This window comes from Phyllobates terribilis, unplaced genomic scaffold (genome assembly GCF_046119375.1).
Source record: "Phyllobates terribilis strain yellow unplaced genomic scaffold, ASM4611937v1 Scaffold_5__5_contigs__length_657084704, whole genome shotgun sequence".
NCBI classification, from domain to species: Eukaryota; Metazoa; Chordata; class Amphibia; order Anura; family Dendrobatidae; genus Phyllobates; species Phyllobates terribilis.
Window position 1 is genome coordinate 56,933,990 of NW_027362765.1, and position 13,643 is coordinate 56,947,632.

Sequence of the window (13,643 nt, forward strand, 5' to 3'; positions counted from 1 at the left end):
ATTTTTTTTTCTATTTTTAAAAACTTTTTTTTTACACTTTTTGCATGCTAGAAGCTGTAGTTGTCTTATCCCCCTCTGCTACACACAGGCGATGATCAGATTGCCTGTGCGTAGCAGAAATTCTCACTTGCTATGAGCGTCGACTGCTGGGGGGATATGACCTCACACATCATAAAGGGGTTAATTAGAAGGTTCTGCTGTGACATGCATCTTTAGAAAAGAAAGAAGTGCATAATCCCCTTTTTGTATATATAATTTTTGTTAATATTTTGTTTATTTTGTAAATAATCTATATTTTCTTTGTGTAATTCACTATTATTGTTTTCTGTATACTCCACACAGTTCTGACAAAGGTCCAATTTTAGGACAGAAAACGTTTATCCATAAAGATTGTCTAAATAAACTCTTTAATTCACTGCAACTTTGTCTGAGTGGTAAGTTATATTTACAAAACAGAGAAACTACTGCTTTAGGCTGTGTGCACACTATGCGTTTTTTAAGCTTTTCCGCAGCGGCAATTCCGCTGCAGAAACACTTAAAAAATGCTTGGTAGAAGGCCTGCCATGTTCCCCAATGATAATCCGCATGTGCTGTGCACATCCTGCGGAAATTTCCGCTGCGGATTATCATTGCGGAAAAAAAAGCAGCACTACCAATTATTTTGCGTAAACGCAGCGTTTTCACCACCATTGACTTGCATTGCATCGCTTAATATCCGCATGACTACATGTGCACATGCGGATATTAAGTGATTCAATGTGCGGATGGTACCCGGGTCTGGAGTAGAGGAGACTCTCCTCCAGACCCAGATACTATAGTCCCTGTAAAAAAAAAAATAATTAAAATTAAAAAAAACATTATACTCACCTTCTGATGGCCCCCGGTCTTTTCCCCGCCGCGTCTGGTCTCTTCTACGGCTCGCGATGGTCTTAAAGGATCTTCCATGATGTCATTTAGTCATGTGACAGATCACGCAACCACTGACGGCGGTCGCATGACCTGTCACATGACTAAATGACATCATGGCAGGTCCTTTCAGATCACCGCGAGACACTGGGAAGACCGGACGCAGCGGAGAAAAGACCGGGGGCCATCAGAAGGGGAGTATAATGTTGTTGTTTTTTTGGTTTTTTTACCATTAATCTTTTTTTCAACTATTAACTTGGTCACACTATATAAATCCATGCCGGTTGCATGGATTTATATAGTGTGACCAAGTTGTCAAGCACTTTTCCAAGTGATGCTAAAATCGCTTAGAAAGCGCTTGACAACCCGCATGCGGAAATGCATGTGAAGAACGCTTCACTTCCGCTTGTCTCTGGCAGGAAAAACGCATGTACAATCCACATGTACAATCCGCATGTACAATCCGCATGTACAATCCACATGCGTTTTTTCTGCCAGGGAGATGCAGAAACGCTCAGGAAAAATCCAGAGCATTTCTGCATCGTGGGCACTTAGCCTTATTGTAGACAAAAGTATTGTGATAAAAGGGACAAGTCTCACTCTCTCCTGGCGAAGAAACTGAAAGAAGATGATGGGGGGGGTCATCTATATATGCACTTAAAGATAGCAAAGGGACAATTTTTTACGATCCCGCCAAAAGTGCTAGGATTTTCCATGATTATCTATCCAAATTATACTCTCTTCAGGATACTCTCCCTCCTGACCCAGAAAAGAGGGGGATAATTATCCAAACCTTCCTACGGGATTGTAAACTTTCCAAATTTTCTACAGAGGCTATAGCCTCTCTTAATAAGGAAATCACTCATGAAGAATTATATAAGGTACTTAAATTACTTCCTAACAGCAAATCTCCTGGACCAGATGGGCTGACTTATCTATATTTTAAAACATTTAAAGCACTCCTAACCCCCCCATTTTGTTCACGATTGATTTGCTTTCCTTAACACAGGCCAAGGTCCATCGAAGTCTCAGCAAGGCTGAGGTTCTTCATTTAGTCACCCTTACTGATGATACAGGCCTCTCACATCGCGAAGTTGCACGAAGACTGGGCCGCTCACACAGCATTATCACGAGTGCGTATTGTCGATATCGAGTAATACGGTCGCCAGCCTGGACTAGGACGGAAGTGATGCACGTCAGCACGGGAGGACCGTGCAATAATCCACTCATCTCGGCAGAATAAGAGACTCTGCCCCCAAGAACTCACTCGCAAACATCAAGAGACAACAGGAAGGCCCATAAGCCAAATCGACAGTCCGTAACACTCCACGCAGCTGGCATTTGGTGTCAACGACCAGCCAAAGTTCCAGCTTTCCAAAATGTACACCGTACAGCTCGGCACCACTACGTCAACAATTATGGTGACTGGTGTCTGCCTCAGTGGTATGACGTCCTCTATTCAGACGAGTGTCTAATCTGTCTCAAAGGAAACTACGATAGAGAAAGAGTTTACCGCCGCAAAGGACAAAGGTTTGACCCTGATACCATTTGGAGGAGGCTCAATAATGTTATGGGCAGTCATCATGGCTGAAGAACGTACTGACCTGGAGTGGATTCCACCCCCTGGGTTGAACGCTATGCGATACATTGACCAGGTACTCCGCCTGCACGTCGTCCCTTTCCGTCAAAGTATTGGAGAACGATTTTTACTCCAGCAAGAAAATTCAAGACCACATACAGCTTACATAACGTGCCATAACAACATTACACTTTTGGAACATCCAGCGTGCTCTCCTTACTTAAACCTAATAGAACATGCATGAGGAATGAGCTCAAAAGAAGACAACGAAAAGTTCAACCAAAACACAGAAACCTTGACTAACTCTATGCTCAGGCAAGGCAAACCTGGAACAAAATTTCACAAGGCTTTTTCTGCAAGCTCGTACAAAGCATGCCCTCCCGCTGCACTGCTGTCCGGAATGAACAAGGTGGTAATATGAGGTATTGAACTTGACAGAGGTCTAAATTCTTACTGAACTTATTGTTTTTTTGATTACTTTACATTACACAACAAAGCATGTACTGTTACTGTACAATACTGTATTACTGTTTTTTTTCTCCATTGTTGTTGAAGTGCTAACTTTCCTTATTCCCTTTTGGAATAAGAATAAACATTTTTCCGTGGCTAATATTGCACTGTAGCATTCTTCATTTACCGCCCCTTCATTCCACACATCATTAAAAAATAGTTAAAGAACAAACAACAGAGAAAGACAAAGAGAAAAACATGGGAGGGAAAGAGCTCAATGATCTCGCCTGTATACTCCAAAGAGCGATAACAAAATGTTCAGTAAATTGTTTATTCACATTCAAATGCTCATGTGAATGCAGGAGGACAACCTGACAGAATGCTAGTCTTGCCATTTTGGCCAAACAAACAAGAGACCTCCCCAAGAAATCAGATTTTGCTTCTAAGGGGTTTTCAACCCTTTCCCACCCCCATGTAAGGGTCAACAATTCTTTTTAAGGTGTATCTTTAAGGTGTATCTGTAAGGAAAAACAGGGGTTGAAATTTGGGGTCCTTTTTGTGTCCCCCCCCCACCAAATGAGGGTTGGGGTGCCAGTAGAGACACAAAAATGTGGGGCATGCCTTACTACAGTATTACACACCACAATCCATGCTGACTGTGTCCAAAATGTCCCAACTCCCCCACTTTTCCGAGGAAGGGGATGTTAAGTGTGTGATTAAGACCTGCTCTACTCACCCTCCCCCTGTGGGTCTGGGGGGACGACGACTAGGGAACAGTTTGGGCAATCTGGGTAGTAAAAAGGTCAGTTTAACTTTTAAGTGCTAATATGATGACAACCGGCTCTCATCTTTTTGTACTCTATTCTGAGAACACCAGAGTCGGGGATGCTGGCTAAACCAGCCCTTTGACAGCAACATAACTGTGATTGGTCTGTCTGTACTAACTCGCCAATCACAGTGATTGCGCAGCGAGGCAGATTGGTTCCTGGGCAGTGAGTTTTTCGTCTCCTCTGTCCAGGACAAAAGCTTTCTTGAAAATTTCACCGTGCGATTTTTACATGCTGTGCCAGTTTAAGTGTAACACGTACATGTACGGCAGAATGCGCCAGTGCACTGCATGTTACATGCATGTGATTTAGCATTAAGGGGTTAAAAAAACACTAATGGTTTCTTCATTGGTCAATGGAGTGAAAAAAAAAGTGAACAGAAAATGACAGTAAAATAAGACTTCACAAAAACCCTGGGAAACCCTCAAAAAGTACATCGGTGGCTAAAACCATCAGGAAAAAAAAATTAGGAGATGAATAAAATAAAAAATGACACAAAAGAAGCTAATTCCAGGTGCTGTCAATCAGGCTGGGTGGGTGGAAATCCATATAAACGTTTGCTATGGACTGTGCAGCCATTTTAACATGGAATTTTCACAGTGACTAGACTGAACTCATCGGGTCGAGGAGATCTATTTGTGTTGTGAAATCTGTTGCAGATCTGCTTAAAACTAATGAATATAAATCACTTTTTTGTTCCGAAATATTTATATTGCAATGTTTAAATGAGGATTATAAAATGCTAATGTATTGGATTTAGTAATAATATCTAACCATCCTTAGCAGGCCATAAACATCATAGTAGTCAGCTTGAAAAAATGGCTACTTCTTTGTGTGATTAATCTGATGTTTAAGAAGATAAGATTTTTCTTTGAAACATTTCCCGCATTCTAGACATGAAAATGGCTTCTCTCCTGTGTGAGATTTTTGGTGTGCAAATAAAGATGAGCTTTGGGAAAAACACTTTCCACATTCTGAACATAAATATGGCTTCTCCCCTGTGTGAATTCTTTGATGTGCAACTAGAACTGATTTCTGTGAAAAACATTTCCCACATTCGGAACATGAAAAAGGCTTCTCCCCGGTGTGAATTCTCTGATGTCCAACAAGTTTTGTTTTAGTCCTAAAACATTTCCAACATTCTGAACATACATATGGCCTTTCCCCTGTGTGAATTCTCAGATGTCTAACAAGGTTATCTCTAGTAGTAAAACATTTCCCACATTCTGAACATGAGTATGGCTTCACCCCTGTATGGACTCGCTCATGTAAAACTAAAGCAGATTTACCCTTAAAACATTTCTCACATTCTGAACATGAAAAAGGCTTCTCCCCTGTATGAATTCTCTTATGTATTACTAACGTAAAATTATCCTTGAAATATTTCCCACATTCTGAACATAAACAGTTTTTCTTTCTTGTGCGAGTTCTTTTGTATTCACAATCTGTTCTGTTATTTTGGTTTCTCTTAACAGTCTGTGATGAATCAAAGAATAGGAGCTGTTGAAAAGGATCAGATGATAGATTTGTGCTGTGAAGGGCTGAAAATAAATCTGGGATAATGGCTTGACCTTCATATGTTTCAGGTATGATATCACCATCATCAGCTTTAATATCTGAAAATATCAGATGTCCCTCTGAACTCCTGGTACAGTTATCTGCCAAAAAAAAACAACTTTATTAATTTTTAGGAACACTTGCTTTAAAAAGGATTGCCACCTTTTGTCAATTTTTTGCCCATATGTTCAGTTATACATAAAAAAACTTGAGCTTTACTTACTCTCTCCATGTCCAGCGTTATGTATCTACAGCTGCCCTGGTGTCTGTTGATTGGCTTCAGTGGTGTCGACGCTGCAGCAAATCACTGAGATAAGTAACCATCTTGGCCTTTCTATTTGAAAATGGACGCTGCTTCTTATAGTGTGAAGTTAAAATGTTAGCCTGTGAATTGTTGTACAGCCTTTTGCTCTACTGTGTATAACTTCAGCATTGACGACTGAGACTTGTTTGCTTACCAACTGGCTTGGGACAGGTGGAGATACCTAGTGGAGGGGTTTCCCACCTGCTGACTATCTATACTAATCACATCTGCTGAACACCTGAATCCATGATGGGCCTGCTTGTTCTACTTGATGTGTACACATTTGGTTTGCAGATAAAATATGTTAAAGTAGATGCAGAGTGTGCACAAGACATTGGATTTTATTTTCTAAAACTTACGGTAAACTCCCTTAGCTCAAGAAGTTTGGGACTTTTTGGTGGCATGTTCTATCTGTGCACAAAAAAAGTTTTCACCAAATACCCGTTGGCCTGTTGCCACTGCACCTTTTCTTGATTTTCCTTGGATTCTTGTAAATTAAGTTAGATTTCCTTTCAGCCTATCACGCGTAGTCTAAAGGTTAGGTTGAACAAGTCAATAAATTCCATCCTTGGGACAAGGGTTGACTCTACTCAAGACATATCAAGCAGGTCAATGTAGATACTACAAGCTGCACTTTCCCGTATGTTTGTGGATTCCCATTAATTTCATGTGCTCCTTCTTAAGAGACTAATTCTAAATAGTTTTTCTAGGAGTTCCTCTTTACCTTGAAGTCCAGCATGTGTCATTTACTTACGGATATTGGCTCACTGATGTTTATCTCTTAAATACCACAATAAATCTCTGCAGTGGCATTTAAAGGGTGCCTTGCCTTTCCAGCATCAATCGTGGGGCGCTGATGGGTTTCCATTGGAGCCTCGTTTTGTTTTGTTTTTTCAATTTCACCACACTTGGATTTTTTCCCAAATCCTCCAGTACATTTTATGGTTTTACAAATGGTGTCATTCAAAACTACTTTTTATAAAAAAAGCTTTAGCTCTTGGAGGAGAGGAAAAACAAAGGGTAAAAACGGAAAATAGTTCTATGTTAAGCTCTTCCCAACCAGGCTAAGAGTACTTATTTTATAATTTACTTGCTATTGCTGTTTCTCCTCCACTGCTGCCTAATTATTCCACCAATCTCTGTACTTACAGATGGACAGATACACTACTCACAAAAAGTTAGGGATATTTGGCTTTCGGGCAAAATTTATAGAAAGCGTAAAAAGTTAATGCTACAGTAATATTTTCTCATGAAAGTAAGGCATTAAAAGGGGCTATCCCAAGAATAAAACAATATTTTAATCAATAGATCTTGGAATAATAATAAAAATTTCACAATTGGATGTGTTTAAAAAAAATGTTCCTGTGCTGAGATAATCTTATAAATGTGCCCCTGCTGTGTACTGTGTAATGGCTGTGTTTGACCGTGCAGGAACATGGTCTGATCATACCATATCTCCTGGGCGGGGGGGGGGGGGGGGGGGTAGTAAAAGAGTGTACAGGCATTACAGCAAGAGATCGCAGCTTTTCTTTCTATGAGGTAAAACATTTCACTGCCTGTTTTTAAACAATATTTTTCCTCAAAGAAAGAATCAGCTGTGATCCCCGGCTGTAATGTCTGTATACTCTTTTGCTTCCTCCCCTGCCCAGGAGCTATGGTATGATCAGACCATGTTCCTGTACGGTCAGACCCAGCCATTACACAGTACACAGCAGGGACACATTTATAAGATTATCTCAGCACAGGAACATTTTTTTTTTTTAAACATATCCAATTGTGGAGCTTATTTGTATTCCAAGATCTATTGTGTACTTTTGTTCGTGGGAAAACCCTGTAAATTAGAATCACGCAATAGTGATTTCCTCGTCTCAAACGGTTTATTCAAACAAAAGTCAACAATAGTGGTGATTATAGCCCAACAAAAAATGTCAATGTCTCAATAACTTGTCATGTGGCCTTGAGCATCAATTACAGCATGACAACGAAGTCTCATGTTGTTCAAAAGTCGAGTTAGTGTCTGCTGAGGCATGGCATCTCACTCTTCTTGAAGGGAGGTCCCAAGGTGTTTGAGGTTCTGGGGTACAGAGTTACGAGCTTCTACACGGCGAATCAGCTGATCCCATAGGTTTTCTATGGGACTCAGATCTAGACAAAGTGCAAGCCACTCCATTTGAGGTACCCCAGTCTCCAGAAGCCGTTCCCTAATGATGCGACCTCGATGAGCTTGAGCATGGTCATCCATTAAGATGAAATTCGGCCTGTGTTGCTTATGCAGAGGCACAATCACTGGATGTTACTCCTAAGTAATAGGGGCTTGTCACTATGAATGGTACAAAGTGCAGGGCAGTTCTGTATTGACTAGACACACCTGCCCACCACCACCAATGGCTCGTTGGGTGACAACAGTGGCTGATGCATAGCGCTCTCCTTGACGTCTCCAACATCGTTGGCGGCCTTCATTTCTGCTCAGCATGAATCGACTTTCATCAGTGAATGGCACTGAGGTCCACTGGTGCCTCGTCCAGCGTAGATGCTCCCTGGCCCATGGTGGTGTGATCAGGTACCCTTGCAGGTTGTCTAGGACACAGACTCTGCTGATGTAAACAGTTTCGAATGGTCTTAAATGACACTTGGATGCCTCTCATCTCCCTTAAATGTGTCTGGAGTTGTGTGGAATTCATCATCTGGTTCCAAAGGGCATGGTTCACAATGAAGCTGTCATCAGTGTGGGATGTCGCCAAAGGATGTCCACTTCTCAGCCTTTTTGTGACCCTCTTAATCTCTCTGTATCTCTGTTGCAACCTGCTGATGACACTCTGTGACACTCTAAGCTCAGTGGCCACTTCCATCTGAGAATATCCTGCTTGAATCCTCACAATGGCGAGGTACTGTTGATCAATTGTTAGGTGTCGTCTCATGATGTCAAAATGTGAACAGCATGATGAGGAGGAGTGTTTAAATAGCAATTCTAATTAAATCCTGAAATTTATTGGCCGATTCTTGGATCAAGCACCTGTTGTGAATTTTGCCATTAAGCTCTTTGTTGAGAACAGCAAGTTGTGCAAAAAGTACTGAAACATTGAACAGTTGGACATGTGTATTGAAAAGTTTAGAGACGGTCACATTAAGTTCACCTGAAAAGATTAGAGTGCTTTTTAGGCTCATCCTGAAATTTCACCCGAAAGCCAAATAGCCCTAACTTTTTGTGAGTAGTGTATGTGACTGATCACTGACCACAGCAGTGACCAATGTGTCTCTCCTCCGGCCAGTCATTAGCTTCAGAAATTACATATCTGTATGACCAGAACAGAAAGTATGGAGATCAGATGTGTATTTTTTTTCTTTGTTGAAAAAAGTGTCACTTCAATTTTAGCCACTGAAACTTTATAGGTAAAAAAAATGATAAAATAGTTGCATATCATGCCCTAAAAACTGCAACGCATAATTGCACCAGCCAGTGATGGAGTGGAATATGTGACCATAATAGTCACTACTCACCTGTGCTGTTATCTGAAGGAATCTCATCTTTACACCATTCATCACCCCTCACATATGTCTCTGTAGTATCAAAATAGGTCAGGTCTTTACCCTAAAACAAAAATTGTAAAAGTGACAGACAGATGGTGATGTTGTGTGAAATTTTAAAGAACAGAAAAAAATCATAAATTACCATGATGACCAAGAATGACACCAGTAACTATCACGAAGCTGCAGGTCTCCTGTATAAATAAAAACCTGTCGTCTCCTAATTCTAACCAGCACTTTCCAATTGTAAATCCAGATATCTGATATATACAGTATGTTCAGTTTTAATCCTCCCATCTCCATCAAGTATAAAACATTCACTAAATGGCGACTTTATTAGAGACACCCATTGTTCTGTAGAAATATTGGCCCATACGGTTAGGATAGCTTCTTGCAGGTGCTGCAAATTAGATAAATAGGTAATAATAAACCCTAATAAGCTCTTTCCATCTTGTCTTGTAGGATTAAGATCTGGGGACGGCAAAGGTCAGAGAAACAAGGGAGAAAAAAATAGTAAAGGTTTTCAAGGTTTTTAATATAGGAAAAATATATATATTCTTGTACCGTGTTAGCCAGTAGATAGAAAAATATTTAGATTTGAGAGTCCTCAGTGGTTGATACCTTTTAATGGCTAACTAAAAAGATGGTAACAAATTGCAAGCTTTCAATTGCAAGCTTTCTAAGACCTGAGTAGTCTTGAAAGCTTGCAATTTGTTACCATCTTTTCAGTTAGCCATTAAAAGGTATCAACCACTGAGGACTCTCAAATCTAAATATTTTTCAAGGTTTTTAAAAAATACTGGACCCTGGATAATCTAGCACTGATAGCCATGTCATGTTTGAAGTTGCTCAGATCACTTAATAGTCCCATTCTAATGTGGTGGATTCACACTGAAGCTGATCAACTAAAAGCTTGCTTATGTAATTTTATACTGCACTCTGGCGTTATGGGTCATTAGATACAAAGAAGTTTTGATAATGAAATGGCCGGTGTCTCTAATAATGTGGCCATTCCATGCAGAAAACTGTGAATAAAACACAATAGAATGCAAGACCTTCTCAGCCATCTACAAATCATAAAGGACAATACTTTACATCTTCTCTCCATCTACCTGATGATCCTGAGGAACATTGGGATTTTCTTGTTTACAGTCCTGTGGAAGAAGAGGATGGGGACATCTCTCTGGTGTTATCCTCTTACTGGATAGAACTGGAGGAAGCACATACAGGGACTGAATTCAGTCTTCATATACAGATAGTAGGCTGTGTGTACTTTTGGAGGAAAGTGGGGGGTTAGTCTTATAGTCCGAATGTATGTGGGTGGCTGTGGGTTGGTGGTGGTGTGGGGGAGCGGCAGTGGCGGAGGAGGGGGGCACAGGAGGCATGAGCCGCTTGCTGCAGCCTGCTACTAAAGAAAATGAATATTCACTGCTCCCCACGCCCACAGGCGTGGGGAGCAGTGCATATTCATTTTCCTTAATAGCGTGCACATTGTACTCGCAGCGAGGCTCCTGCAGCGGCCGGCTGTCAAAGTGCCCACTATTAAAGTCCATGAATATTCACTACAACTCACTCCCATGGGAGTGGAGAGGGGTGAATATTCATGCACTTTAATAGCAGGCACACTGACAGCCGACTGCTGCAGGAGCTGCGCTGCCCGTACAGTGTGCATGCTATTAGAGAGAATGAAAGGTCACTGCTCCCCATGCACACAGTCCCGGCATGGGGTGCAGTGACTATTCTGGCACAGCATCTCACAGTATGGGGGCGCAAGGTGGTGACATCATGCGCGGCTCACACTGTGAGATCAGTGCGGGCAGCAGAGCAAGATGCAGCGCTGGAGCACAGGGAAGAAAGGTGAGTAGAAGTGTTTATTTTTTTGTGTGCAGCATGGGGTGGGGGGTGCCAAGCATACCAGGATTGGGGATTGCTGTGCCATGCATACCAGGGAGAGGGATGAAGGGTGTAATGCATACCAAGTAGAGGGATGAGGTGGGCCATACAGACCAGGAAGAGGGATGAGGGGTGCCAAACATACCAGGAAGAGGGATGAGGGGGGCCATACATACCAGGAAGAGGGATAAGGGGTTCCATACATATCAGGAAGAGGGATGAGGGGTGCCATGCATACCAGGAAGAGGGATGAGGGGTGCCATGCATTCCAGGATGAGGGGTGCCATGCATACCAGGATGAGGGGTGCCATGCATACCAGGATGGGGATCAGGGGGTGCTATGCATACCAGGATGGGGATCAGGGGGTGCCATGCATACCAGGATGAGGATCAGGGGGTGCCATGAATACCAGGATGGGGATTGGGGTGCCATGCATACCAGGATGGAGAATTGGAGTGCCATGCATTCCTGGATGGAGAATTTGGGTGCCATGCATACCAGGATGGTTATAAGGGGGAGCCATGCATACCAGGATGGGGATCAGGGGGTGTCATGCATACCTGGATGGGGATCAGGGGGTGCCATGCATACCAGGATGAGGATTAGGGGGTGCCATTCATACCAGGATGGGGATTGGGGTGCCATGCATACCAGGATGGAGAATTAGGGTGCCATGCATACCAGGATGGGGATTGGGGTGCCATGCATACCTGGATGGAGAATTGGGGTGCCATGCATACCTGGATGGAGAATTGGGGTGCCATGCATACCAGGATGAGGATCAGGGGGTGCCATGCATATCAGGATGAGGATCAGGGGGTGCCATGCATACCAGGATGGGGATTGGGGTGCCATGCATACCAGGATGGAGAATTAGGGTGCCATGCATACCTGGATGGAGAATTGGGGTGCCATGCATGCCAGGATGGTGGATTGGGGTGTGATGCATACGAGGATGGGGATGGGGGCCACATATAACAGGAAGGAGGGGCCATATATAACAGGATGGGGATATTAACAAAATTGTGGGACATTACCCCTATACCAGTGTCAGCAGCAGACCCCCTCCCCCTTAACAGTGCATCATGACCACATTTTTTGCTTACATTTTTTTTTCTATTTTCCTCCTCTAAAACCTAGGTGCATCTTATGGTTCTGTGAGTCTTATAGTCCAAAAAATACGATAATCCTGTCCATTACCTGGTGATGTGAGGGGTTGGGAAATCTCCATCATGATGTCCTTGTACAGATCTTTGTGTCCTTCTAAATATTCCCACTCCTCCATGGAGAAATAGATGGTGACATCCTGACTCCTTATAGGAACCTGACACATACAATGATACCGTCATCACCCCGATCCCTTCATAGTGATACTGCATAATGTCCCAGCATTCCCAGCAGTGTCACCTCTCCAGTCAGCAGCTCAATCATCTTGTAGGTGAGTTCTAGGATCTTCTGGTTATTGATGTCCTCATGTATCAGGGGGTGAGGTGGAGACCGCGTGATTGGGCTCAGTGGTCTTCCCCATCCCTCAGACACATGGGTCTGACAGCGCTCACTAGAGGTCTTCTTCACTACTGTGTAATCCTGGTTATGGAGAGACACATTAATAAATCTCACTACAGACATTTCCAGAGTCCTCACCTCTCCAGTTCTGTCCATCTGTTATTCCCATAGATAAGAATGATGTAATGTGACGTCATCAGAATCTCTCACCTCTCCAGTAAGCCGGAAGAGGATCTCTAGGGTGAGGTGTAATATCCTCTCCGCCATCTTGTCCCTGACACTATCCATCCTTGATGGGTCACTCAGGAAAATTCTCTTATATAGAAGATCTCCACTGAGAGGATCCGATATTGTAGGAACCTGAAGAGGAAGAAGATGAGCCGATGTAAAATGATAAAAAATCCCAAGTAATAACACAATTACTGGAGATAATGGGTTTGAAAAGTTTTAAAAAGGGTAATTATAGTGTTATAAAAAAAGATAAAAGAAAAAACTAGCAATGGATGTGGTAGTGTAAAAGTAAACAAAACAAACAAAAAAAAACATACTATGGCTAAGAATGTGGTATCCACAAGGAGCAACACCATCCATCAGGGCAACAGTACAAGCAAGCGCAGTTCCCAACTGTCCTCAGTTGCCTCCGTTGAGCATATTAGTGGGGAGGAAGCAAAGGGCATTATGGAATATATGGCACAACTCTCATCTCAGTCACAGGAGGATCATTTTTCCTATGACACTGACAACATCAGTTTGCATCAGTGTCTGCTGCCATAGCAGTTAATCTTTTATAAGGCAGACATTTAATTCCGTTATTGACACCTCTGGCTGTTTTGCCCCTTAGTCCTAAGTCACAGCACTATGGGGGCTACAAAACATATTTCACAACATCTTCTTTGAGTTAATTATTTGGAAGACATAAACGTCGGCCTTTGATCGAAGAACATGGAATACATAATTCAATTGCCTAGTTAGTGCCTTTGTCAGCTGTAATGCTAGAAGTACAGGCAGAGGCTGCCAAGGTGGTAGTGGCACTTAGTGTCATGGCAAAAATAGAGCTGGAACAGAGTAGAGGGAAAGGAGGAGGAGGGCTTCGCT

At 42.4% G+C, this 13,643-nt stretch overlaps 1 pseudogene; it reads right to left on the reverse strand.

Moving 5' to 3' along the window:
- Positions 1-13,643, reverse strand: part of LOC141271443 (uncharacterized) — a 255,758-nt pseudogene that overhangs the window by 192,497 nt on the left and 49,618 nt on the right.